The sequence below is a fragment of the Pleurodeles waltl genome, chromosome 3_1, assembly GCF_031143425.1.
Source record: "Pleurodeles waltl isolate 20211129_DDA chromosome 3_1, aPleWal1.hap1.20221129, whole genome shotgun sequence".
NCBI lineage: Eukaryota > Metazoa > Chordata > Amphibia > Caudata > Salamandridae > Pleurodeles > Pleurodeles waltl.
Window position 1 is genome coordinate 766770202 of NC_090440.1, and position 27081 is coordinate 766797282.

Below are 27081 nucleotides of genomic sequence, written 5' to 3' on the forward strand. Positions count from 1 at the left end.
CCAGTTAACCTTTTCAAAGGGCCTTTAACAGCATGTGAACACATGGCCACGTTTTGGTAACTTTTGATCCGTTTCAGCTACAAACTATTTTTTTCGTTAAAATCTGAAAATTATGCAGCAGATGATGGCTATGTGGCAAAGGTAGCAAATCCATAATAATGTGAAAAAGGCCAGGGTCCCATAATCACATCGTTCCAGTGGCCCTGCTTATTTGGAATGCATACTGCCCTGAACTTTGAGCACTTCTCAAACATGGCAGGGCACACGATGCTAACAACATCTCGACAGTCATTGTAGAAAAATAGTCATTATGTACCTAGAACACCACGCTCTTTGAACTGCTGGCACAAGAGGCAGACACTCTGACAAATGCCTTTCTGAAACTCAAATGTAATAGCATTTATGGCCAGGTCTTTGGTTCGTGATAACATATGAAAGGACAATATTACTTAGCCAAAAGAAGTATACGTGATTGCGCCCTGCAAAACAAATACTGTGACGGTAACTTCATTTCGATCTTTGAAGTTCAGGTTCTGGAACATTTACTGATTGGATGACATCCTGTTGTATGGTTCACCTTGATACTGTAAGAGTGAAGCTGCCTGTGCTCTACCACACAACAAAGCATATTTATTAACTTTTTATGCAACACAGTGCAATATCCACAGTTGCTGTCCTTTCTTGCATGAAAGGAAACGAGCAGAACTTCGCCATATCTGTCAAGATATGATAATATTTTCCTCTCCTCCAGTGCTGGAGCACTTTAGCGTACCATGTGCCAATGCACCCACCCTTGCATCATGGAGCACAGGTGTTTGTGTGATGTTAAACATACTTGTTGTACTTGAAGGGTATTTTTCCAGGACAAACTATTATGTTTAGACATAGTTTAACACCTTTCCCACATTCTAGTGTGATGTACATTGCAGCACCCATACAAAGTTACACAAGTTGAAGAAATAAAAACAATTCTCCAAGTTAATACTAGCCCCATAGTGTCAGATTTACAAACAATTTGCACAGGGACAACTAGTGCAAACTATTGATTTGAAATGTACTTTCCGGAGCCAAACATAATTTGTGCTGAAGAACCTTTCCAACATTGCATGTATGCTGCACTGAACAGCACGCTACAAGTGGGGAAAATGATAAACTGTGCCTAAGTGTAGGTTTCGTGTAGGTTTCGTACTAACCTTCCAGTACAAAACCTACAATTGACAGAATGCGCACACTTTTGCACTATGGTGTAAGAGTGTGTGCATAGGTACATGGCCTGCACTGTACTTAGTATTTATGGCTTTCTTTGTTAGTGCAAAGCCATTCTATAAATGTTCGGAGATACAGCTTGCATTAAATCGTCTGGGTGGCTGAATGGGAGCACCCACATACCACCTATGTTACACTCCCTTGATGCAAGGCAATGCTCTGCATTACGTCATGGCTACTTTTCGGCACAAATACAATTTTGCGCTGTAGAGTATATCCCAAATCAGCAGCTTAAACAGTTTTTCTGCAAAATGGCCATAAGTTATTTGTAAATCTGCCACAACATATGACTGGAGAGGGGCCAGCACATACACATAGTGCATCAAGACACAGGTGGATAACATAGAATTCCTTGCTATGACTAAACAGGCTGAGCAGAATTCTACCGTGTTAAGTCAAGTGTGACACAGTTTACGTGTGGAGAAATTTGGGAACTAACCAATGTACTTTTTTCAGCCTGTACAAGACACATTTGTAAGTCACACCCCAAAAAAACCTATTAATTTCGCAAGTACACAAAATGGTCCTGTTTAATGTATCTTGCAGGATTTCCATACTACCTATGTGCAATTAAGATGTGAGGAGGAATAATGCAAGACTTTAAGAGACTTAGGCCCTCATTCCTACTTTGGAACCGCCAGAAGACCGTACCGCGGTCAAAAGACCGCGGCGGTCATTCTGACTTTCCCGCTGGGCTGGCAGGTGACCGCCAAAAGGCCGCCCGCCCGCCCAGCGGGAAAGCACCAGCAACGAGGAAGCTGGCTCCAAATGGAGCCGGCGGAGTTGCTGGTATGCGACGGGTGCAGTTGCACCCGTCGCGATTTTCAGTGTCTGCCAGGCAGACACTGAAAATCAATGTGGGGCCCTGTTAGGCACATGTAGTGTAATCGGTTCCATCGGCCCCATTGGTCAATGGCAAAGCACTAGGGAATGTTGACGTTAAGCCAAACTGTGCAGTCTGTGATGGAAAAAGGACACGTTGCAATTCAGATGACTAAACTGATGGTGCATTTTGGAAAGTACACTGCCTGCTAATGTGTCCATTGCTCAAGCCACGGTATCCTGGATTGCCTGGGTACCCACAGTATACTGCCATTAGTACGCATGCTCCTATTCATACCTTTGTGTTTCATCAGTGTGTCAGTGACATTGTTCTCCAGGAATTGGAAGCTCAAGACTGTATCCTTGCCAGTGGCTTTGGTGTTGCCAAGTGCTTTAATTGTCTCAGTATGTGTCGCATCACGCTCTCTTCCCCTCCCTTAGGCAGCATTTGTGAAAGGACAATGTATTTTTACCATGGAAATATGGTCTGTGATTGTGAATGCACAATAGCAATATCTGTAACATGGTTTCTCAGCTGAATATTTGCATTTGAGGTTCCACACTAAAGTACTGCTGCAAAACGGAAACACGAAAGCAACGTCACAGGAGTAAAACTGAAAAAGGAAAATTACACTCTTGGGTGTATAACATGCTTAAAGAAGGATGGGACCTCCTGCAGATTTTGTGTAACATTTATAGATTCTGTGAATACATGCACGTTTTCAGTGACTGATTCCAATGTGTTGCTCCTGCCAAATTCTGTGACTATTTCATATAACTTTCTCAAGACTTAAATAGATCTACTTAAGTTCTTGTCATTCCTCAGGTCACTGTCTTTGGAAACATAAAGTGTAAGGGAAAGAACCAAGCAAGCTCAGTCTGAAGAACCCACTAAGCACAAAGAAGGCACAATAGGTACACTCTTGAAGAAGACCGCATTACTAGTTGTCAGCATGCATTAAAGGGGGGGGGACTGAACGTTCTGATAAAAGGAATGGACAGAAAGTCTTAAGTTTAATTTCCAATTCGGTACCTATATTTTTCCGATACTCTTCAGAAACAATGAGGGAAATTGAAAAACATTTACCAGTTACATATTCCTATCATTCTGTCTGACGTTTAAAAAAATGGGACATTTGTTTTTATAAAAAAGTGACTTTAAAACAAACAATACATAAACTGTGCTATACAATTTTCAAACAAAGGAATAGCGTTTGATTACATGTTTTCGTTTGCATGCTGCACATTATTAATTGTACAATCACATGGCTATTGACACAAAACATGCAACACAAATGGGTTTGTGCAAAAATAAACTAAGTTAAATGCTGTCCAATGCATATGAGAAATATATTTGTGTTAAAAAGCATGAGGATAGCTGCTGTCAGCAAATGTGCAAAATAATCCGGTGAGTTTACTGAAGGTACTGGAGGTAGCCATAAAAGATTGACACACTTGTATAGCTATTGAGCAAATTCTAATTCAATCAATCAATCAATCAATGAGAGTATTTGTAGAGCGCACTACTCACCTGAGGGTCTAAAGGCGCTGAGGGCAGGGGGAGGGGGGCTGCTACTGCTCGAACAGCTATGTTTTGAGATGTCTCCTGAAGGTAAGTAGGTCCTTTGCCTGATGCAGGTGGGTGGGAAGAGTGTTCCACATCTTGGCGGCGAGGTGGGAGAACGATCTGCCACCGACGATCGTTCTGTGGATGCGTAGGATAATGGCGAGAGCAAGGTCGGTGGAGCGAAGCTGTCAGGTCAGGGTGTAGAATGAGAGATGCCTAATTCATAACCCATGGGATGCCTTTATGAATCTGATGAGGTCTGTCAGCCTTTGGTACAAACAGGACCACCTACCCCACCTTTGTAACAGAGTAATTTACTCTGGCACTGACAAAAAAACAACTTACAGCCTAGCACACAAACACAACATACAACAACAAAGTCAATACACAAAATGTTAGTTATGGAAAGGCTACGATATTTAGAGAAGCCTTTCAAGAGAAGACCATGTATAAACAACTAAAACAGCACAGGACACAAACGTGAAGATATTTTAGTTGGCCAACTGTGAAACAATGTGGGGGGGCAAAACTACAACTCAGCACAAGTACATATATCCACATTCCATTTTAGAGCTAGTATGAGTGTTCAGTTTGTGCAGGTAGTCAACAACGCTCATTTTTGGAGACTGGACCTTTTTTTGTCCTGAGACTTTGACTAGGGCAACAGAGAAAAAGGCACAAAAGAGAGAAAGAAGGAGGCCGATAAATGGAGTAAAACTGTGACAAATGGGGAAAGCAGGGATTGGAGAGTCATACTATCATCATACCTAGCCTCTTTCCTTCTCTCTTACACCCTCCGCCTAAGCATACCTGGGTTCCAGGCTGCCTCTGGCCTCTATAGGTGACCCTTTTTCATAATTCAAAGCTATTTTGTTTAATTTCAAAATGTTAAATGATGTGAAATCCAGTCCTGACTCTGTCCCTGATACCACCTGACAGCAGTAACTATATAACAGGTATGTGTGGTGAGTTTAATCTATCTATCTATCTATCTATCTATCTATCTATCTATCTATCTATCTATCTATCTATCTATCTATCTATCTATCTATCTATCTATCTATCTATCTATCTATCTATCTATCGGAAGTTTTTTGTAGATAGATAGATAGATAGATAGATAGATAGATAGATAGATAGATAGATAGATAGATAGATAGATAGATAGATAGATAGATAGATAGATAGATAGATAGATAGATAGATAGATAGATAGATAGATAGATAGATAGAGGGATTAGGAGCGCAGCAGCAGGGAATAGTACCTACTGGTTTACTGCCGAACAAAGATGAATTCATGGAAGGTGCACTGAAATTGGACTCCTTTGCTACAAGGTTCCCCGATGGCTCTGTAGGTCTTGAGAATCCAAAACTTTGCTAAACCTAAACTTTTTAGGGTTTCTGGAACAGCTTCTCTCGGTCACTCTTAAGGCTCCCACGACCTCGGGGACAATACTCAGTGGCCAGAACTCCACACAGCAGAGGCCATCAGCAAGGTTCAGCCCAGGACATTTTATAAATACGAAAGATAGTCCTTAAGTGACAATTTTAGCCTTTTCCTTTTCAAAATTACAGATTAAAGTTTATTATCTATACGTTGACATTTTATAGGATCCAGACACAGCCCTTTCAGTGAAAATAGCTTGGGTGCGATTCACTGTAGAAACATGCCAAGTTTAATTTTGCGCATGTTCCATTTTTAAATATCATGAAACCTGCCTTTTAGAGGCACTTAAGTATGACTTATGAAGCCATCTGTCACAGATCCATTCTGTGCATAGCACAATAGATGCTGTAGTCCATAAGTGGAGCTAAATTTCCAGACCATGAGTATATTTCCTGCACCGTTCGCTAGGACTTGTGGGAAAGTTAAATATGTCAATCAAGGCTAGGCCAATTTAATCATGTTTAAAAGGGAGCACAGGCATTTAACCCCTGTTTATAGGTGGTAAAGTGCACAGATTTCAAAAACAAGCAAAAATAGGGTCCAGAAAAATGGGAAAAATCTGGTGTGATCATATAGAAAAGGCAAATTTACTATATTGATACTTGAGTTCAAACCACTAGTGGCTACGTAATTTTTTTCATATCCAACTGCTGTAGCATTTGAAACCAAAGTTTTTTTCTAGGGGATTAATCTCTATTATTAGTAAGGTTGGGCATAACTCATGTAATTTGCTGTAGCTGAATTACATGAAATTACAGCAAAATTATGCAAGATTATTCAGAATTACACAAGGAGTGTAACACACTCGAGTCCAAAATAGACCTGAGGATGCATTTTGTGCTACGAAATTAGCCTAAACATGAACAGTAGCAGCCAGCAGCCGCACAAGCTCTCTAAGGTTGTTGTTCCTGTGCTCCTGCGGTAGGATTTGTGTACAAAATTACTCATAATTTTGTGAACAGGCATATTTTTCAGTAATTTTGCATTAAAAGAGTAATGTGAAATTACCATTTTTTTCTGGTTACTCCAGGCAAAAATAAAATATTTACAGGATTAAATATTAACCTTATGAAGACCGGTAGCTGGGACTTCATAGGCATCTTCATCTGACTAGCCTTAATTTGTCTTTGCCCCTGCGGTCATTGCCAATAAACCGGGCTCTACTGATGTTATCAAAATCCCATTTGTCCTCACTATCTAAATGGCTCTGTTGATCTGGATAGCCTAACACTGAATAAAATGATTGTCTGGTGAATAAAACTAGAAATCCTTAGAACTCAACAGCTAAAGACGAATTGTGTAGTTTGATTAGGGATTTACTGCTTCAATAAAAGGCAGTTCAGTTATCTGGCAGTTGAAGCATAACTAGTTCTTCTGCATCAAAACTAATGTCTCTCAAGTAGTTAGCAATCTGCTTTTGCACTCCATCCTCTCTTCCTGCTTGAGGTTGATCTGGGTGGCATCTGCCTACACAAAGGTTCTGATGTGGGTTTAAATGATAGATAGGGTTTCTTGAGATCCTCCTTAGAGAGCCCTGGCCTGACAGTTCAGGATGGAATACTCCCAAGGGAGCAGAACCAAGTCTGATCTGAACATGACTGTTTCCTGTTTGGTACAGCATAGTGGGAAAATAATAGACTGCAAAGCAACCTAAGCAATAGTCAGTGGCTGTGTCTTTTGTAAGCATTCCACTAATCACCTTTGTATTCCAGTGAGTCACAATGAGTGTGTTGGGCACCCCAGACATGTGTCTCATGCTTGCTTTGCCACAGTACTCGAACTGTTTTTCACCGATGAGGCCACACAAGGCTGAAACAGCCCTGAGGATGCATATGTTCCTGTATGGAGAGGCAGTTCTTTTTTTAGCATCGGTTGGACTGTTCCTACTGGAGTAGAGCCAAGTCCTATTTCTATGTGGTTAGTCCATATTTGGAGTAGGATAGTGAGAAAAAAATTAAAGGACTAGAATGCAGCCTGCGCAATTGCCAATGGGTGACCCCTTTACAAATATTTCACACAAATTCTTTATATTGTACTTCATGTACATGTGCCAGTATATGCATGTGTGTAAATATATGTGTGTGCTGTGTGTGTGTGTGCATGTGTGTGTGTGTGTGTGTGTGTGTGTAGATATATATCTGTATCTTAATATAAATATATATAGGTATCAATCCATCAATACATATAGAATACATATATATATATATATATATATATTCACTGAAAAAAACAAAGGTAAAAGTAATGTTATATGTAGGTGAGAATTTCAGTGCAACATAACATTTTAGACATACAAAACAACTGATAGTCACCAGTTATAGTTAGTCCTAAGGTAACTATAACTTGAACTTCAGCCATGCACAGTTTTCTCATCAATAATTTCAGTGCAGATGTTGCAGTGATATTAGTAATGATGGCATAGAAAATGTCATGAGTGATGTAATAATATGTTGGGTAATTTGCAGTGCATGGAGAGGGCACAGGTTATTGTTACCTGAGGGCATGAGTTAAAGTTACCAGAGCAAATTACAGCTGGCAAATTTCAGTGGTTTTGTAAGTTGTATTACCATACATAAAGCCAATGCCCTGCCACACACAGCCTCTGGCCAGGCCCTGCCTCCAAACCACCTGCTGGCAACCAACCCAATCTGTGCACTGCCTTCGGCTATGCGCAGCTGGGGTTGGCTTGCCACCAGGCCCTGTGGCCAACCCACCCAGAGGCAGCCAACTTCAGGCTGCGCATAGACTTTGTCTATGTGCAGCAGGGAGTTAATTGCAGGGCTTGGCCTATGGCTAGGCCTTGCATCCAGCCTCCCCTGTAAGAAGCATTCCCCATGCTGTGCACAGACTTCGGCATTAGGTGCGCAGCAGTGGATTTGCCATGAGGCCTGACCTCCTGCCAGGCCCTATGACCAACCCACCCGGCGGCAGCCAACCCCATGCTCCGGATGGTCTTCGACTGTGTGCAGCCGATGGTTGGCTAAAGGTCTTGACGGCAGGCCAGCCCTGTGGCCAACACACCCAGAGGCAGCCAATCCCATACTGCTCTTGGCTAAAGGCCTGGGCTTCCACCATACCCTTTGGCCATGCGCAGAGGGCTTAGGCCACAGGGCAGTTTATAATGATATGTGGCCCTGGGGGATGGAGTCTCAGGAGACTAATAAGCCTCGGAGAAGGGGAGCTGCATGCCCTGCTCCCCGTTGTAATGATATTAAGCCCCGGATGATATGGTCCCCAGGTCCTAATAAGGCTTGTGGAGGGGGGGCTCATGGCCCTCCCTTTTTTATTGGGCTTCGGACCCATGGGATGGAGTCCCCAGGTCCTAATATGGCTCAAGGATGGGGGCCCCCTCCTCTTAAAATATATAGTTTGGCCCTGGGGGATGGGGCCCCAGGGTGATTATTGACTGGGGGGGCTGTTCACCACCCTTCCCTTTGCATATACAGTTTGGCCCCAAGTTATGGGATCCCTAGGGCCACTATTGGCTTAGGGGAGGGGCTGTGTGCCCACCTTCCCATGAAGGCCCCGGTTAAGGGGTCTCTGGGGCCCCTTCTGACCATCCACCCTTCCCCTTAAAATAAGAAGCCCCAGCAGATGGGGCCCCCACTGTCTAAAGGCCAACCTGATGCTGCGCACACCATAAGCTGTGCTGGCTACCTGTAAGTGGTGCATGCAGGTCCTGGCCACAGGCCAGGCCCTGTGGCCAAGCCGCCCCCCACTGTGCTCATCCAAAGGCTGTGCACAGCTAGGTGTTAGCTGTCTGAGAGGGAAGTTGATCACGCCCTGTGACCAACTCCCCACTGTGCATGGGGCAAGGCCATGCACAGCCTGGGGGGGGGAGGGGTTGGCTGCCTCTGGTTGGGTTGGACACAAGGCCTGGAACCCCCCCCCCCTGCTGAGTCCCAAGTCCTAAAATGGCTGCTGCCATATTGTTGTTGATGTGGCAGCAGCCAAACAGTTCTCATCTTGAGATCTGTCAGCTCTGTGGATCTTCCATGGTGTGAAACATTTATATATTTTAGCTGCAATTTTTCTAAAACTACTGAACAGATGTACACCAAATCACAAAAAAGCATGATTTCTGGACCAAAATCTAGCTTTCTGACAAATTTGGTGTATTTCCATTCCCCATTTTTGCAATATCACTGTCCAGTTTTCCTATGGACAAATGAATGAGGAGAACCTGTTTGGGGTCAACCCCGACCCCCTTTTGTTGGCCCCACTTGAACAATCACCCCAAAACTTTACAGGAAGGAACTGAGATAAACTGGACTTTTTTTAGAAAGCTTAATGAAGATTTCTCAAACAGAGCCAAACTTATTAAGAAAACAAAAACATTTTTTAAATGGAATCGTGGCCCTAACCATAACTACCCATTGACGGCCGCCACTGGGTAATATATAAGCTTTGTGAGAGGATCGGGCTGTTGTCAAATGCTGGTTAAAAAGAATTAAAACACAGACAGTGCCTGTCATTGTCACATTTCATTACCTCTGCAGGGGTGTACTAAGACTTATATCAACACATCCCTGTGAGTTAATATAGACGGCCAGCAAAATTCCCTGGAGTGGGCATAACCAGTACAATCTGTTTTGGTGTTTCCATCCCTGGTAATGCCTGAGTTGCAGGTCCCTCCACCCTTCTGACGCTTCATCGGTTACAGGACTCAGGGTGCACTTGGGATGTGAAGCTGTGTCACAAATATTTACTGGAAAGTCAAAAAGCAGCGAATCAAAGGCTTGAGCCTACAATCTGTGTAGGTTTCTGATTTTCTGAAGTTTCACAAAAATGTCTGTGCTTAGCAACATATTTGTAAGCCGGCTGTACTGTGCCATGTACGCTCCGCTTATCGACACTTACATCATGAGTAGAAGTATGCAATGTTAGTGTCTCACAGACCTTCTGCAATTCTCGCAAACAGTAAGATTGATACCTGTAGCTCGCAAAGATTCCTGCATGTGGATTTTCACTTTTAAGTCAGAACTTGAGTGTACCTTTTACGTTTTTGAAAAAAAAACATTGTAAACATCCCTACAGTTTGAGAGTCTCATGGAAAACTGATTTACAGCAAGCTCGTGTGAAAAAGGAGCATCCATTAACAACACTCCACAGCACTCACAAGGAAATATTGACAGTGTACTTGAATTAAACTAGCCCAGGCACAGAGTAGGAAACAAGAAGCCCTACTAATTATAAGGTCAAATCTTGACTTGAGAACAAAACTTTGCACATTCATGATCCTGCGTACAATCCACAATGCATACTCTTCAGAGGAGTGATTGTTGCGTAAATGTGCTCTAGCACACTGACTAATTTTGCTCATTTAGAGGTTTTCCAAAGCATGCAATTACCTAGAGTGTGACATGGCTCTAATGAGACAAAGAGAATACAAACGAGATCTTTAGACAGTTCCCTGTGGGAAGAGACAAGTTTTTAACTTTTTACAAAAAATTATAAAGGTAGTGTCCTTATGGAGGCAGCAAGGGAGGTCATTTTGGGCCCAGATAAAAAGGCATCCCACTTGCTTCCAAATTTAGCCTTCTGGATCTTGGAAATGGACAAGAGATTATCAGTAATCTGGACCTGAGCCATAAAGACATAATTACAGCGGCAGAGTATTTTAAATGCAATACCATGCTGCACCAGAAGTCTAGATAAATGAGAGGGAAAACACAACGCAAAGGCAAAAAAATAAGTACAACAGAGCCACCGTGTTCCGAGTAACTTGGTGCTATTTCACAATAGGAGATGAAACCCCAAATAGAGTTATCATAGTCCAGGCATGCTAGGGCAAGTAGCAGGTGCATGGACCACAGAAGTCTGGCAATTTGGGAATTCGAATAAATTAGAAACAACATGATGCAACTGTTTGGATTTCAACAGAGAAAGAGACGACAGAGTTAAAGAAAACACCAACATGCTCAACAGAGTCATATTGGCTGCTCTAGTAATAACCAGACTGAAAGGCCACCAAGCTGAAGATGACACAGACTACCGGACGCCTCAATGCTTGATTTGTAAATAAAGCCCTCCTCTTAAAAACGCGGCTGCTGCAATTAAAAGTGCGAGCACATAATACTGAGGCAGTGTAATCCTGAAGCCACCTAGGGCCTCTTCAATCCATTTACAGCCACTCCCTGCCCCTTCAGCTCACTCTGTCAGCTTCCTGCTCTTCCCCTTTATGACACTTTTTCATTTTTCTCTTCCTCTGTTTATCCTACGTGTCTTTTGCTCGCAGTAAATGGTTGAGACAGAAAACTAAGCGCCGGCCCTCAGAAACAAGTGCCGGTGCCTGGCACCGGAAACAACAAGCACAAATTAAGCAGTGGGACGCCCACACAAGCACCTCTGTTTTTTTCTGAATTAAGTTTAAGCCACTTGGGCCTCAGCTGCAGGAGCGTAGTTTCCATTGATTCATAATGTGCAGATGAATTGGTAGCTAGGGGCCCAGTGAGCCCACTAAACTCTGATTGTTGCTGTATTTCACAGTTCAAATAACGGCCTGGGGCCCATCGCCTTCCTTGAACTTGAGCCCATCACACTCTTGCTACACCATTCAGCTCTTGAATAATGTAGAGGTCTAACAATGTGAGAGGCTCTGGCCTGGTAATCGGAAGTGCAGTTTCCAACCTACAGTAAGACAAAACGAGAACTGAAAGTTCACAGTGCATATTGTTCTTTTCAAGTTGTAATGTGACTGTGGGAGGGCTTCAAAGTGTTTTAAAGTGAAATGTAGCTGAGACCTTTATATTGTAGTGAAGATCATGATGTGCCTATTACAAAAGCTGAACAGTAGAATCAGCACATCTCACAATCCCGCCAACACATTTTATTGATGGATAGTGACACCCAAAACTCAACATCGTGACTGAAATGAGTAACCATACACGTGCAGTCAAGTAATAAATACTAGGGGTGGGCGATGAATTTTGCGGAGTTCACGGAGTTTTGCCCACTCTGCGCGGAGCCCAGAATTTCTGGGAACTTCGCGCTGCATGCAGAGTGGGCAAAACTCCACCAACTCTGCCGGCAGAGCGAAATTCATCATCCACCCCTAGTATTTATTACTTGACTGCAGAGTTTTTCCTCTTGCTTGTCAACTGTAGGTTAGCGAGCAAGAAAAATCAAATAATAGACTAGATATGGCTAGATTTCTCAATGCGAGTGATCACAACAGGTTGCTACCGCTCGCGTTGAGAAACCTGTCGCTCGCATTGAGGAAGCTGCTGTTCGAGTAGAACATCTACTCGAGCAGCAAAAGGAAGCACTGCTATCTTGCACTGTGCATTGTGCCAATCACGTTGGTTTCACAGTGCGTGACAAACTCCTGATGTTAAAAATCAGCGCCAGCAGCGTGACTTACCGCACTCCGCTGCTCGCGGAACTCCACGTATCGCAGAAGAGTTTTTTCTGCACTTCGCGGAGTTTCATGTAGCAGAACTCTGCGAAGTTCACCCAGGCCTAATAAATACCAAACATAGTGGGTGACTGTCTCCTCACTGCCAAATTTACTCCTAGGGAATATGTATACGAATTGCAATACATGATTCATCATAGGAATTTTTTCATTGTTTAATTTAATTCGATACTGTGCTGAGTCAATTAATTCAATTCCGAAATCACAAAAAGGTGTAGAATCCATATGTGTGAGGAACAGAATTTCGATTTGGCTGGTCAAGCTGTGCCAAAGTTGGATTCATGTTTGATAAAGGAAGCATACAAGTAAATACTGATTTTAAAAACAATATGCAAAACAGGGCAATTTACATTAATATTTCAATGCAAAAAAGCCTAATATAATATATAACACAGATATCTGATGAAAGCACTTGAATGAACGGTTCAAAGATAATTATTTAATTATTCTCGTAGCACAATTAATTTGACAAGATGCGTTTCGTCACATCGTCACTTCATCAGCTGTTTTCCACTTTGTTACTGCCATTTTCCGCCAGACTGTATGCCTGAACCAAACTTATAACATGAACTGTGACGCCCAATGTTAATAGAACAACAATTATTATAATTGTACCATGAAGTAACGATGCCACAAAACAAATGAATCGTCCAATCAGATGCTTAAGTATTCATCTCTTACCTCATTTCATAATCTTAAACATTTGTTTTATGAATTATCAACACTTTAGAGACCTAAGTGTTTCGCTGAGAGGTCACTGAAAGTGGCAGACACTGTTACCTTTTAGTCTCAGTTTGGTCTCTGTTCTGGCTGTTGGACACGTTGTTTGTATATATAATAGGTTCGTTGCATAAAAATCTACAACGATTAACATAAAAAATGTTTTGAATATGCCACATACAGTAAAAGTGTTCCCTGTGGAATATACTAGATGATTAGCTAAGCGGTTTCCTACTTTAGGAGTGTGTGTTTCTATTCATAACTGTCGAGTCACAATGTTGGTAAAATGAACTACTGTGCCTGAAATTTGGTATACACGTTATCCAGAACAAATTATGTTCGAATCCCATGACGTTATCTTGAATTTATGAGCAAGTCGTCTATACTAAACCTTGTGTAATTTTTGTTTCACGAGCACAATCTCTCCTAGACCCTGATAAAGGAGCAGCTGCTCCAATTCTGCATAATTTCCTGTATTCCTCATTCTTGCATGCACCACCTAGTTACAGTGGCGGCTCGAGGGAGGAAAATGGGCCAGGGTGGTGTGGCGCGTGGCTGGGGGAAGGGAAAGTCACACAAAAAATATATATAATAATTATTTTTTGTAAACGTACTTTTCTCGCCGCGCTGTGCCCCTATGATCCGCTCCTCGATCCTCCACTGCAGGCACAGTCTCCCAGCCTGCCCTGTGTCCACTCCTAATGCGGCTTTCATGCTGCTGGACGCATGAAAGCAGCGTTAGGATTGGACGGAGCACCCAGTCAGGGTGCTCCGAGGCAGAGTGAGATTCTCTGCCTGTTGTCTCCAACCCGGCAACCCAGTGCCGGGTTAGAGAGAGTCTAGTGAGCATGTGTGTTTGGCCAGCCTGAGACGTCCCTGTCATGGCCCATGGCCCCGCTCTTTTTACAAGAAACAGCTAATAAAGATAGTTTATTATTGTTTTCTTGTAAAAGTTTTGCAGCTGCTACTGCAGGAGGGGGCGGCGCTCCTCCGCCATAGCAGAGGAGCCCACCTGCCTAGTTATCTATTGCAGAACAGATTATTTAAGCAGAAATGTCATGTGGGGACTGCGAAATTGGATGTTTGCTGTGCATGATGTGTCAGTAAAGGTTAAGGCATAATTTGCAAAAACTGGAAAAGTATGAACAATCATTTATACTTGCGTACATATGGTAACAGGCATTTGCAATGCAATAGGTCTCGCATTTGCGAGAGTTAGAGCTTTTGGCGTTGTAAATGTCGATGTTTTTTACTGATGTGTTTCGTTTTGGAGTGGAGAGGATGTATGTAGTGTGGAATGGAATTCTGTGAGTTGTATTAGAATTGTTAGTTGTAGAATTGTGTGGGAAGGAATTGTGTGGTGTGGAGTGTATTTGTGTAGTGGTATTATGTGGCATGGTGAATAGGTAGGGCTGAAAGCTGCACAGAATAGATACAAAAGAAGATAGGTAGTTTTTACTTTACAAACAGGGTGACATGATATGCATGTGTCTGAGCATGAAATCTGAGAGTTTGAAGGGTCAGTATCTGCTGGGATTTTGACCCCGCAGAAGCATCTTAAAAATAAACCAGAAACCCAAGCCCCAGGCATGACTTGACTTCGGCACCGTGGACTTGAGAGTCTGGACTCCACCCTTTGCCCCATTCAGACCCCCCACTTCTTCCTATTCTGATCCTCCCACCCTTCCCACACACACTCATCTCGACTCAACAGAAGTATCCTTTAAGGTAGGAGAAAGCCACAGTAGGCGGGTATTCCCTCCAAAAAAGTATTTTGGGCTTAGAAGGCTAACAAGCATTGGCAATGGCTTTCAATGAATTGAATATGGTAATGTGAAGCACTACAAGTAAATGGCATGGAGATAGATGTGTATTTGTATGAAAGCAAATACCTGTAGAATAATATTGATGTATGTTAAACGGTCAAGTGACAGATACACTGTCAAACCACACCTACAAATCCATGTAGCTTAACAACTGCCCTCCTCCCAACTGTGCGGCCTGCACAGAAAACAACATAAATTATCTAGTTATCTAGGACATTTTAATAGCCTTACAAGGTCATTTGTGTGCCCCACAAAGTTCAAAGTTACACAGCTGGATAAATAAACAAAATTATCACAGCTGTTTTTAAACATTATACCACCTGCCATGGTTGCATGCTGTGCGTTCACAAAGTGCTTCAGCACCTTGCTGGTGGTACAGAATGCTATATAAAATCAACTATAATAGCCTACTGTTTTCTATCCATAGCACCCACCCTTTACACAGACATTTATTGCTGCAATACTTTGGGTATAAAATTGTGAAATACTGGGTCTGTGGCCAGCTGTATACTGCATTCTCTGTTAGTCAAGACTTTTGCATGATTTCTTGCCAGAAACGGGTGTGTATACAGATCAGGATTTGTTTCTTTCCACTTGTCACAAGAACGAAGTGTGCCATCAACAAGCATATTTTCCACCCGCCCCCACCCCTCCGATTCAAAGCCATTTATCATGCCCATAGTTTTTCAGCTCTCTTATTGTTGCCTGGCCTGAGCTAGGGTTTTAAACGAGACCCCAAGCGACACATGATAATACATCATGAATGGATGAATCGTCTCGTTTGCCAGCCTATTGTCTGCCCCATTCACAGGGTCTGATAGTCTTTAGTCACAGGGGAAAGGTGTGTGAAGGCAGAAACATTGTTCCCTGTGTCTTCCCAAAGAAAATTTTTCTTACTGAGAATTTTATTGCCTTCTCAGATGCTTTCGAACTGAAGCAAAGCCAATCATGCTGTCTATTTTCAGGTTGGCAAGTTTGATTTACAAGAGTACCTCTGGGCAGTGTGAAACCATCTGATCACTGAACGGGTACAGGATTTTGAGCAGTTGCATCCCAAGTTTACTTTTTGTTGCTTTTTTATATTAGCTGTAGTATACCAAGTGTTTTGATCCACACATCCTATACTTCCCAAATTAAAGTAACCAGATAATTCCATGTCATCAAGGACACCATTCCCCCATCTTAGATTTTTATTTAACAAACCATGGGTTTTGGGAGTTGTAGTTTTGGCATCCTCAAAGGAAGTAATTGGGATAATGTTATAGATCACAATGATTTACGCTTAATATGTACATTGAAGGAGCACTGTGAAGGCAGGTGGGAGTGTGACAATGACCATTATGGTGAAATATGATTTATTTTAAATGAAAATTGAAAAAAATCACATAAAAAAAATTAACGTAAAAGGCTTGTCCCTTCCCAGCAGCATGTGCAGCAGAATCATATGAAAGGCCCTGAAATGTGATGTCACAAGGCCAAAGGTACATGCAGAGGAAAGGTTTCAAGAGCAGCAGAGAACAAACTATTGGGTGTGGCAATCAGGCGGGGTATGTAACAGGTGAAAATGGCAAGGTTAAATAAAAAAGCATTCTGAAGCGGTCAGCGATCGCTGTTTCATATCCCTTTTTTTTCTTTCTATCAGTTGGGTGGGGAAAAACAAACAGAGACAGGGCTGGAGGGGGAGAAGAAACAAGATGGGGGCATGGAGGAGAAAGAAGACGGGTGCTGTTGGAAATGGGGTCTATAATTAGCAGTCAGGTTACCCCCCGTCCAAGCAAGGACCTTCACTCTAGTCAGGGTAAAGTAGAAACAAACCTGGTTAACCCCCACTCATCCCCTTGGCAGCTTGGCATGGGCAAAAAAGCTTAACCCAGGAGCAATGTGTGAATTCTTTGTACCAACACGCACAGTAATACAGTAAAAACACTACAAAATGGACACCACATCAGTTTAGAAAAATAGGCAATATTTATTTAAATCAAACAACACCAAAACAACAAAAATCCGAAACACACAAGTCAAGATATGAATTTTCAAAAGAATAAGAGTCTTAATCATAGAAAACAATTGAAACATTGAGTTTACACACAGTACCTGGTTTGCGTCAAAAATAAAGCCGCACAGACGAGTGTGCATCGTAAAAGTCAGTGAAGCGTCAATTCCTTACTCACTTGTGAGGCCGTGCGTCGTTTCTTCTCTTGTCGGGTCGGCGATGCGTAGTTTTTCTCTCCTACAAGAGAGCGATGCATCTATTGCCATGCGGGCACCTCGGATCCACGCAGGCTTCCATTGGTTTTTGACGTCCAGCGGCAATGCGTGTGAAATCTGGTCACACGATGCTAGAAACCCACACTGCGTGGGGTTTGCATCATTATCAGCAGCCGCAAACGGGTGTTACGTTGTTTCTCCAGCTAAGATGCATCAATCTCCCAGCTGCAATGCATGTGGAGTATCGATTTCAGCTGCGAAGAGGATGGCACATCGTTTATCAGCCGTGTTGCAGATGCTGTGCTGAAAATTTCCCTGCACGGTGGTCTGTGCGTGGATTTCAGCTCTTGTTCTGCCAACTTCACCTCTCAAGGGCCAAGGGACTGGAATGGGCACCACTTGGCAGGGCAGGAGTCTCAGCAGAGAGTCCAGGTGCTGCAAGAGGAAGTGTTTGATTGCCCTAAGACTTCAAAACAGAAGGCAAGCTCAGTCCAAGCCCTTGGAGATTCTTCACAAGCAGGAATGTACCACAAAGTCCAGTCTTTGTCCTCTCTCAGGTAGAAGTAGCAACTGCAGCCCAGCAAAGCACAGTCACAGGCAAAAGGGCAGTACTCCTCTTCCAGCTCTTCAGTTCTTTTCCTTGGCAGACTCTCCTCTTGAATCCAGTAGAAATAAATAAAACAGGGTTTTTGGGTCCACTTTTTATACCCCTTTCTGCCTTTGAAGTTGGCAAACTTCAAAGGAAAGTTTCTGTTGTTGCCAGGCCCGCCACAGACACACACCAGGGGATTGGAGACTGCATTGTGTGAGGACAGGCACAGCCCATTCAGGTGTAAGTGACCACTCCCCCTTCCATTGTAGCTCAGGTGGCTCATCAGGGTATTTGTGGCTCCCTTTGTGTCACTATCTAGAGGAGATTCACAAACAGCCCAGCTGTCACTTTGACCCAGACAGGGAATCCACAAACAGGCCGAGTCACAGAATGGCTTAAGAAGGAAAATGCCCACTTTCTAAAAGTGGCATTTTCAAACAAACAATTTAAAAAACATCTTTACCATTTTTAAATTGTGAGTTCCGAGACGCCAAACTCCAAATTTCTATCTGCTCTTAAAGGGAAACTGCACTTTAAAAATATTTCAAGATAGTCCCCATGTTAACCTGAGAGAGATAGGCCTTGCACGGTGAAAACCAAATTTGGCAGTATTTCACTGTTAGGACATGTGAAACACATCACCTTTAACATACACTGCACCCTGCCCACGGGGCTACCTAGGGCCTACCTTAGTGGTGCCTTACATTTATAAAAAGGGGAGGTTTGGCTTGGGAAGTGGCACACTTGCCAGGTCAAATTGGCAGTTTAAAACTGCACACACAGACACTGCAGTGGCAGGTCTGAGCCATGTTTACAGGGCTACTCATGTGGGTGGCACAACCCTTGCTGCAGGCCCACTAGTAGCAATTGATTTGCAGGCCCTGGGAACCTCTAGGGCTCTTTACTAGGGACGTGCTAGTAAATCAAACATGCCAATCATGGAAAAGCCAATTACACATACCCTTTACATAGGATCACTTGCACATGAGCACTGGTCAGCAGTGGCAAAGTGTCCGGAGTTCCAAGCAGAGCAAAACAGAGTCCAGCACACAGTCAAAACATGGGAAGCAGAGGCCAAAAAGACAGGGGAGACCATGCCAAAGATGCCAGCTCTAGCAGGTGTGGGGGAATACAAGTTAAAAGTACAGCATTTTGTGCAGTCCCTCAGCATCAAAAATGCTCAGGTAGGAGCTTCAAAATGCAGTAAGATAATTCACAATTAGAGAGGCAGCTAGAAGGTTAAAGGTTTAGAATTTCACAAGAGCCATAAAAGCAAATATAAAACTGACTCTTATTTTGTATACTTGTAGATCATGTGTATGGCTCTATTAAATGTCCAACAGCAGAATAAATCCTTTAATTCAGCTCATAAGCAGAGGAAATGTAGATATAAAACAACTGACAGGCTAACTATGACCAAACACGTGTAGGTGGCTAGTTTTTGTTTTCTGCAGTTGTATACAGTGCAAACTCAACTGAAGGCACTGTTTTTTTTTATTTTTAAGCATGGGATATTTCGCGATTTGCCCAGAATCACAGGATGTGGAGGGAATGTGAAGATTTGAACCCTGTTCCTGAGGTCCAAGGTCGGCATCTCTGTCCTTGTGCCACAATTTCTATCTGTGTTGGGCGCAGTGTATTTATACGTGCACACTGTGTACACCTAATATCTTTGTACTGACTCAAGTTCCCCTCGTACACAAGTTGCACTCTATGGTCACTTTCGACAAACTCCCCACTTCCCATCAAGGGCTGAGCGGAGAAAAGCAGAAGGAACCACCGGCCACACTGAGAACATCCAACAGAACTTCCCAGACTGCCCTAACACACACCAGACAAAGATCTCTATGGGAGAGTATGTGGCATAACGGCCAGAGCTGCCGACTTTGGAGCTGGGAAGCATGGTTCGAGTCTCAGGGCCAGCTCAACATCCTGTGATTCTGGCCAAATCACTCAATCTCCCCTTGCCACCAAAGATTAATGTGTTCTTGTGTAATGCAACCGTGTAAAGTGCTCTAATACCTTTGAATGGAGTTTGCGCTATATAAAACTGCAAAAATAAATAAAGTGCTTTAATACTTTTGTGTCGAGTTACTGCTACATACAACTGCAAAAAATAATAAATTAAATAGAACATGCATACATAACAAAGAAAGAGCAAGATGCCCAAAAATAAGTAAGAGAAAGAAACAACATACCGCCATGAGCGCGAAGCGGCAAGGCAAAAGAAAAAAATAGTGCACCACACTAAGGTACATGGCTGATCATGCAGTAATACATATAACAGGGTCAGTCTCAAGGGGGTAACAAACCAGCCTCAAGGTTAGACTAACGTAAAGCATTGACTAACGACATCAAGGGATTTTTAAAAGGCAGGCCCAGGAACAGATGAAAGTGATGGGTGTGAGAAGAGTGTGGTTAAACCCCACAGAATAGATTACAACATGTTGAAAAGCAGCGCTTGCACGCTGCTATGCTTGACCTAAAAATGGAGATCACTAAAAAGCATTGTAAATTTCCAGTGTACAAGCAGATAACCGTCTGCACATTGAACACTTAAGACTCATGGTTCTCTAAGAATATAATGTGAGAGAAAATACTATGTAAAATGCAGGATGATTGATCAAGAAGTTTTAACCTTTACAGGTTTGCCTTTCTATTTGTAGGTGTTGACCTATACTGCTGGCAAAATTAACTTATCTGCTAGAAATTTTGTAAATGTATTACAGCAAATAAATAATTTCTGAGCCCCATGAAGACCACTGAAGTTGTGCATGTCATCAAGACTTGGTCCATGTGTAATTTGCTGTTTTCCCTACACTCATGTCAACTGTGTAGTTTGTTCTCTCAGGAGGGTTCATTGGAGCTGAAATGTCTAGCGGGATCTGTGAATCTGGGCATGTGCCACAAGCGTAGTTTTAGCTATATTTATGGTGTGACGGGAAATCAAAAGTGGATCTTCACGAGGGAAAGGTATGCCATACCATGTATCATTTCTCGATTTGTGAAAGAAAGAGTGCCAGTGCCCAAGGCTCTGCTCAGAAGCCTACGGCCGGTGTAGTCAGCCTGCTGAATAGGAAGGCTGTGTAGTCTTCAGTCCACCTCATTTCTCATTAATCCACTATCAGACACTCCCTTCCCCTTTATCTCACTCTTGCAGGATCCCAGTTTCTTCCTTTGTGATGGTGTTTCTGGGTTCCTCTTCCTTCTTCTTTCCCCTTTGTGTGTTTTTCTCTCTTGTGCTTTTGGGAAGTGTCTGATCAGGAAAACTAAGTGCCAGTCCCCAAAACTGAGTGCCGATGGCCTCCGCCAGCAACCTTTGGCTCAAACTAAGGGGCATGTTTAGACTCTGCTTGCACCAAATTAGTGTAATTTTTTTTTTAACTCTAATTCGGTGCAAAACTAACTCCATATTTATACTTCGATGCTAGACCCGTCTAGCACCAAATTTATGGAGTTAAAGTCATTTTTTGGAAGTGAAAACCTACCTTGCCTTAATGAGATGCAAGGTAGGTGTTCCCGTGCAAAAAATGACTCTATGGCCTTAACACCATATGTATACTCCTGTGCAAAAATGGTGCACAGGAGGGAGGAGGGGTCAAAAAATGGTGCAAAGCTTGCTGTGCCCCGTTTTTTAACTCCTGGGTCAGGGCAGGCGTTAGGGGACCTGTGGGCCAATTTCCATGGTGAAACACAGGGAATAAGCACACAGGTGTCCTCCGCAGGCCCCAGGGGCACCCACACCATAGGAACTGCAGAGGATGGGCGACAACATCCCAGGTAAGTACAGATAAGTACAGGTAAGTATTGCATTTTATTTTTTAAAGTGCCATACATGGCACAGGGTGCAATGGCCATGCCCATGGGACCCTTGTCCCCTGTGCTGGCCATTGGGGTGGTGGGCATGACTCCTGCCTCTTCAAAGGCAGGAGTCATGTGGCATGGTAGGTTTAGCTCCATAAAATGACGCTAATCTGGTTAGAGTCATTTTTTTTACTCTAACCTGCCTAAAGTCATTTTTTGTTGCTAAACCCCCTTCTTCTATACTGCCAGCCCCACCCGACTAAAATAATTTTTTTTTACTCTCTCCTACCCTTTGCACTGGCTTGCACCATTCCATCAATATGGTGCCTGGCTGGTGCACAGAAATGGTGCAAGCCGGTGCCAAACCTTTTGGTGCAAAACTGCAATAGTGCAGTTTTGCACCAAAAAGTATAAATAAAGGCCTTCGTACTTCCACTGATACTGGTGTAAGTGAGGACCTCACAATAAAAATCACCATGAAATCAAATTTGCAGGTGGATAATGCCCTCGGGTAGCACAGGTAAAACCCATAGTTCTTATATCACTTGTGTTGCCACTGATTAATTTTTCTGTCTTGCTCTTTCTCTTTATTTCCATCCCTCTATATTCCATAGTAGTTCCCAGGGGCATAACACAGGGCCCGCAGCTGCAGATTACCCTCATGGATTGGATGGGGCCCTTCAAACACCAATGCGAAGCCAGTACATTATTGCAGATTAAAGAAGAGCCACTGCTGCTGCCTGTTCAAAGCCTGATCAGTGAGGTGTGCTTCAGCAGTTTGTTGAAAGAAACTAATAGTTGCAACATTCATCTATTTATTATTGCAATGTAGAAAACCCCAGGTAAAAGGTGCCCATCCTGTGTCGCTTCATGCAAGGGGAAGAGTAAGAACAGAGTAAAACACAAGGAATGAACTACTAGGGAAAGACAAATGACAAGAAGTGAGGACACTATGAAGAGTCGGGAGGGAGTAAGAGAGGCACAAACTATAACAAGTTAAGTGAGCAAGAGATGGCTGAGTGAAAGATCAAGGTTATATAGAGATATGTGAGCAAAGTAGCTGACTACGAGCACAGGAGAAAGAATGGAGAGAAAAGGGAGAGTCAAAAAAGAGAGACGAGAGAGCCATATAGAGAGACATGTAGGCTATAAAATCATAGTTGAATAACAGACACCTAACAGAGAGACAGAGACAGAGGAAAGTGTAGGAAAGAGAGGTAGAGAGGTTATAAAGGGACAGCTGGAAAAAAGAGCAAAGAAAGAGAAAGAGAGAGAAAGAGGGGAGTGAAAAAGGCTAAAGTGAAAGAGAAATACAGCATTTGGGCACTGATTGAAAGTGTGTTAGATATGGCATTCTTGGCCTGACTCATACCTTTTGCCTTCAACCTTCCTGTTTTGCTGGGTTTCATTTTGCTTGCTTTAGGGCTCTGCACCCTTTACTATTGCTAGCCAGTGCTAAAGTGCTTGTGCTGTCTTCCTACAACATGGTGAAATTGGCTATACCCAATTGGCCTATTAATTTACTTGCAAGTCTCTACTTAAGTAGTACTACGTGTGTCCAGGGCCTATAGATTAAATGATACTAGTGGGCCAGCAGCACTGATTTTACCACCCACTTGAGTAGCCCTTTAAACAAGTCTCAGGCCTGTCATTGCAGCTTGTGTGTGTAGTTTTAAACAGCCATTTTAACCTGGCAAAGTAAACTTTTACAGGGCCAAACCATCCTTTTAATAGATATGTCAGCCCGAGTGTAGGCCCTGCAGAGCCCAGAGGGCAGGGCAGAGTGCATTTAAAAATTAGGGCATTTATCTTTGAATTTTTCATGTCCTGGTAGCGAAAAACTCCTTCATTCGTTTTTCACTACACCAAGGCATATGTCTCCCATAGGATAACATTGGAGTTACCTTATTACATTTAACAGGCTGTAAACTGGGAGGAGGTGGACAGGTCAAGTTTGATGTCTAAAGAATTGTAATTAAAAGCCCTTTTTAATAGTAAAAGTACTAAGACTGAGTAGTCATTCTGGTTAGTCGGATCGCTTCCGGGTAGCTCGTTGCGTAGTTCACCAACATCAGAATGTACTGGTGGCCGTGAGCAGAGGGGGTTAAAAGGTGTACAAGGTCCTACCCACCCAGTGAAATGGCTCTCCAATAATAGGGAAAGGCCTAAAGGGTGCCTTGGCTATCCCTGCAAGGTTCACAAGCTGACAACAGGGACAGGTAGAACAAAATTTGGCCACTTCCTTATACACCCCTGGCCAGGAATGTTTTTATTTTGCATTTTAAGGTGTGTTCCTGTCTATAATGCCCTCCCCCTCCCTGACTGTGTGCAAGGTGTAGGACCTGTTCCAGGAAAGCCATAGGAACTACTGATTTCTCATTGTCCTTCTCCCCATTGTTCTTCTTTCCCTATGCAACAGCCCATTTCTAACAAAGAAATATAGGCCTACCTGTCCGGGCCTCTGCTCTATGGCTTGCTCCCAAGCATGCACCAATGAGCCATCATCTGTCTAGGCTGACCATAAGATCTGAGGAGGACCTGCAGGTCTTCCAGTGAGGGAAGGACACAAACATTTAAAGGAAGAGAGGATAGGTGAAATTGCCTATTTTCCCCCTTCGTTTTCTTTTTTTGTGTTATGTTGCCGGGGTTTTGGTGTGTCTAGTTCTGCTTCACAGAAAAAGGGCTCTCATAACCATTTTATGGCTCTTGTCTTTTGGGTCAGATTGCACAGACACTTGTCAACGTGTGGTAAGTCTCGACCTAGACTCACTTTCTCAGGTAAAGGAGGTACTATTCCCCCCTTTCTTATTTGTGGGTCTACTTCCACTTCCAGTAACACTTCCTCCTATGGGTAGGCCTTTTTATCCCCGTGTACACAGGTCACCTGTACAAACTCTCCTGGCCTCATCTGGGTTGGGGAAATACGCTCTGTCCTTACTACTGTGTAGTGATACCGAGTGTCTAAGAGGGTGTCAGTGAGTTTGCAATTTTTGTGGATTCTCTTATTCTCTTCCTATATATTTTGTCACCTCTCCTGTATATTGAACCCTACCTTGACAGTGTCCTATTTCCATTGGTCCACCAGTTTTAGCCTTCTGGGGACAGTGGTGGGCAATATGACCCCATTCAGCACAATGGAGGGATTGTGGTCCCTGGGGCACCCACTCCCTCCCACAGTGGGTCTTGTTGGAAATTTAGGTGGGGCTGAGTCCTTGGTCGCCACTGTGGACCTCCTCCCCTACTATCTGCCAAAGGGACACTGGGGTTGTACAATAACTCTGGAGAGTGGTAGAATAAGAAGCCAGATCTACAACCGACCCTTCAGTCAAGTTAAGATGTTGTGTCACCCAGAATCTGGGTTGGGGCAGTAGGACCTCTAGATACTGCTCCAAATAAACTCTCTATATTATTTCATCTACTTTGGATGTGGTTGTTTGTAACCACCAATTCTCCAGATCCCTAATCCGGAGGTGTAAGTCTCTGGAGTGCCCCACTTTTCTTTATGGAATTTTCCCCGGTAATATTCAGGATAGCATCCCCGGCATTTTATGATGGCATGCTTAATGTTTACATAGTCCGTAGTTCCATCAGGATTCGCCACTTGATAGGCAGCCTGTAGTTCCCCAGATAGTAGTGGTGCTATGTACTGGCCCCACCTCTCTTGTGGCCATGTTCCGGTTGTTGCCACCCATTCAAAACTTACTAAGAAATAGTCTAGGTTGTCTCCCTCCTGAAACTTCTATAAGGCTAAACCCAGGGCACAATGGTGTACCCTTGCACTGGAGATAGCATTCATTAGGTGCAATATTGCAGTGTCCTGAACTCATTGATTTGTAGTCAACAAGGCAGCTTGCTCTTTCAGGGCAGTCTAAAAAGCTTCCTTCTGCTTCTGGGCTTCCTGGGTATGCTTCTCCTTTATGAGCTGGAGATGTCACTGACCCTCCGCTTATTGGGTTACCAAAGCTTTGATGGTAATGGGCTGCATCATGGCAGCAGACACATGAACTAATATCCCACTTATGACACCACTATAATGCCTAGGGTGGTCACCACTGGATGTCCCACCCCTTGGCCATGCAGGTAGAGAAGCATTGAGTCACAGATCTTGTTATAGTGATTTATTAGGGTAGTCTGTGGACACTGTGGTGAATGCTTTGTACAGTTTTGCTTCCTCTTACTCTTGTTTGCCCAAAGGTAAGTCCTGCGCCTTCTGTCCCAGGCCGTCCCCTCCGGGTCTTGCCCCTACCCTCCTTGTGTGCCCAGTGTAAGGAAATGGTTCCCTGTTGCAATTACCCCCCACTTTTTCCCTGATACTGATGCTGACTTGACGGAGAAGTGTGTTGGGACCCTGCTAACCAGGCCCCAGCGCCAGTGTTCTTTCACCTAAAATGTACCATTGTTTCCACAATTGGCACACCCCTGGCACACAGATAAGTCCCTTGTAAAAGGCACCAGTAGTACCAAGGGACCTGTGACCAGGGAAGGTCCCTAAGGGCTGCAGCATATGTTGTGCCACCCTAAGGGACCCCTCACCTAACACATGCACACTGCCATTGCAGATTGTGTGTGTTGGTGGGGAGAAAAAGGCAAAGTCGACATGGCATCCCCCTCAGGATGCCTTGCACACAAAATGCTGCCTGTGGCATAGGTAAGTCACCCCTCTAGCAGGCCTTACAGCCCTAAGGCAGGGTGCACTATACCACAGGTGAGGGCATAGCTGCATGAGCAATATGCCCCTACAGTGTCTAAGTCCATTCTTAGACATTGTAAGTACAGTGTGGCCATATTAAGTATATGGTCTGGGAGTTTGTCAAAAACGAACTCCACAGCTCCATAATGGTTACACTGATTACTGGGAAGTTTGGTATCAAACTTCTCAGAATAATAAACCCACACTGATGCCAGTGTTGGGTTTATTAAAAAATGCACACAGAGGGCATCTTAGAGATGCCCCCTGTATTTTACCCAGTTGTTCAATGCAGGACTGACTGGTCTGTGCCAGCCTGCTGCTGAGAGACGAGTTTCTGACCTCATGTGGTGAGGGCCTTTGTGCCCTCTGAGGCCAGAAACAAAGCCTGCTCTGGGTGGAGGTGCTTCACACCTCCCCCTGCAGGAACTGTAACACCTAGCAGTGAGCCTCAAAGGCTCAGGCTTCGTGTTACAATGCCCCAGGGCACTCCAACTAGTGGAGATGCCTGCCCCTCTGGACACAGCCCCCACTTTTGGCAGCAAGTCCAGAGGAGATAATGAGAAAAACAAGGAGGAGTCACCCACCAGTCAGGACAGCCCCTAAGGTGCCTGGAGATGAGGTGACCCCTGCCTTTAGAAATCCCCCATCTTGGTTTTGGAGGATTCCCCCAATAGGAATAGGGATGTGCCCCCCTCCCCTCAAGGAGGAGGTACAAAGAGGGT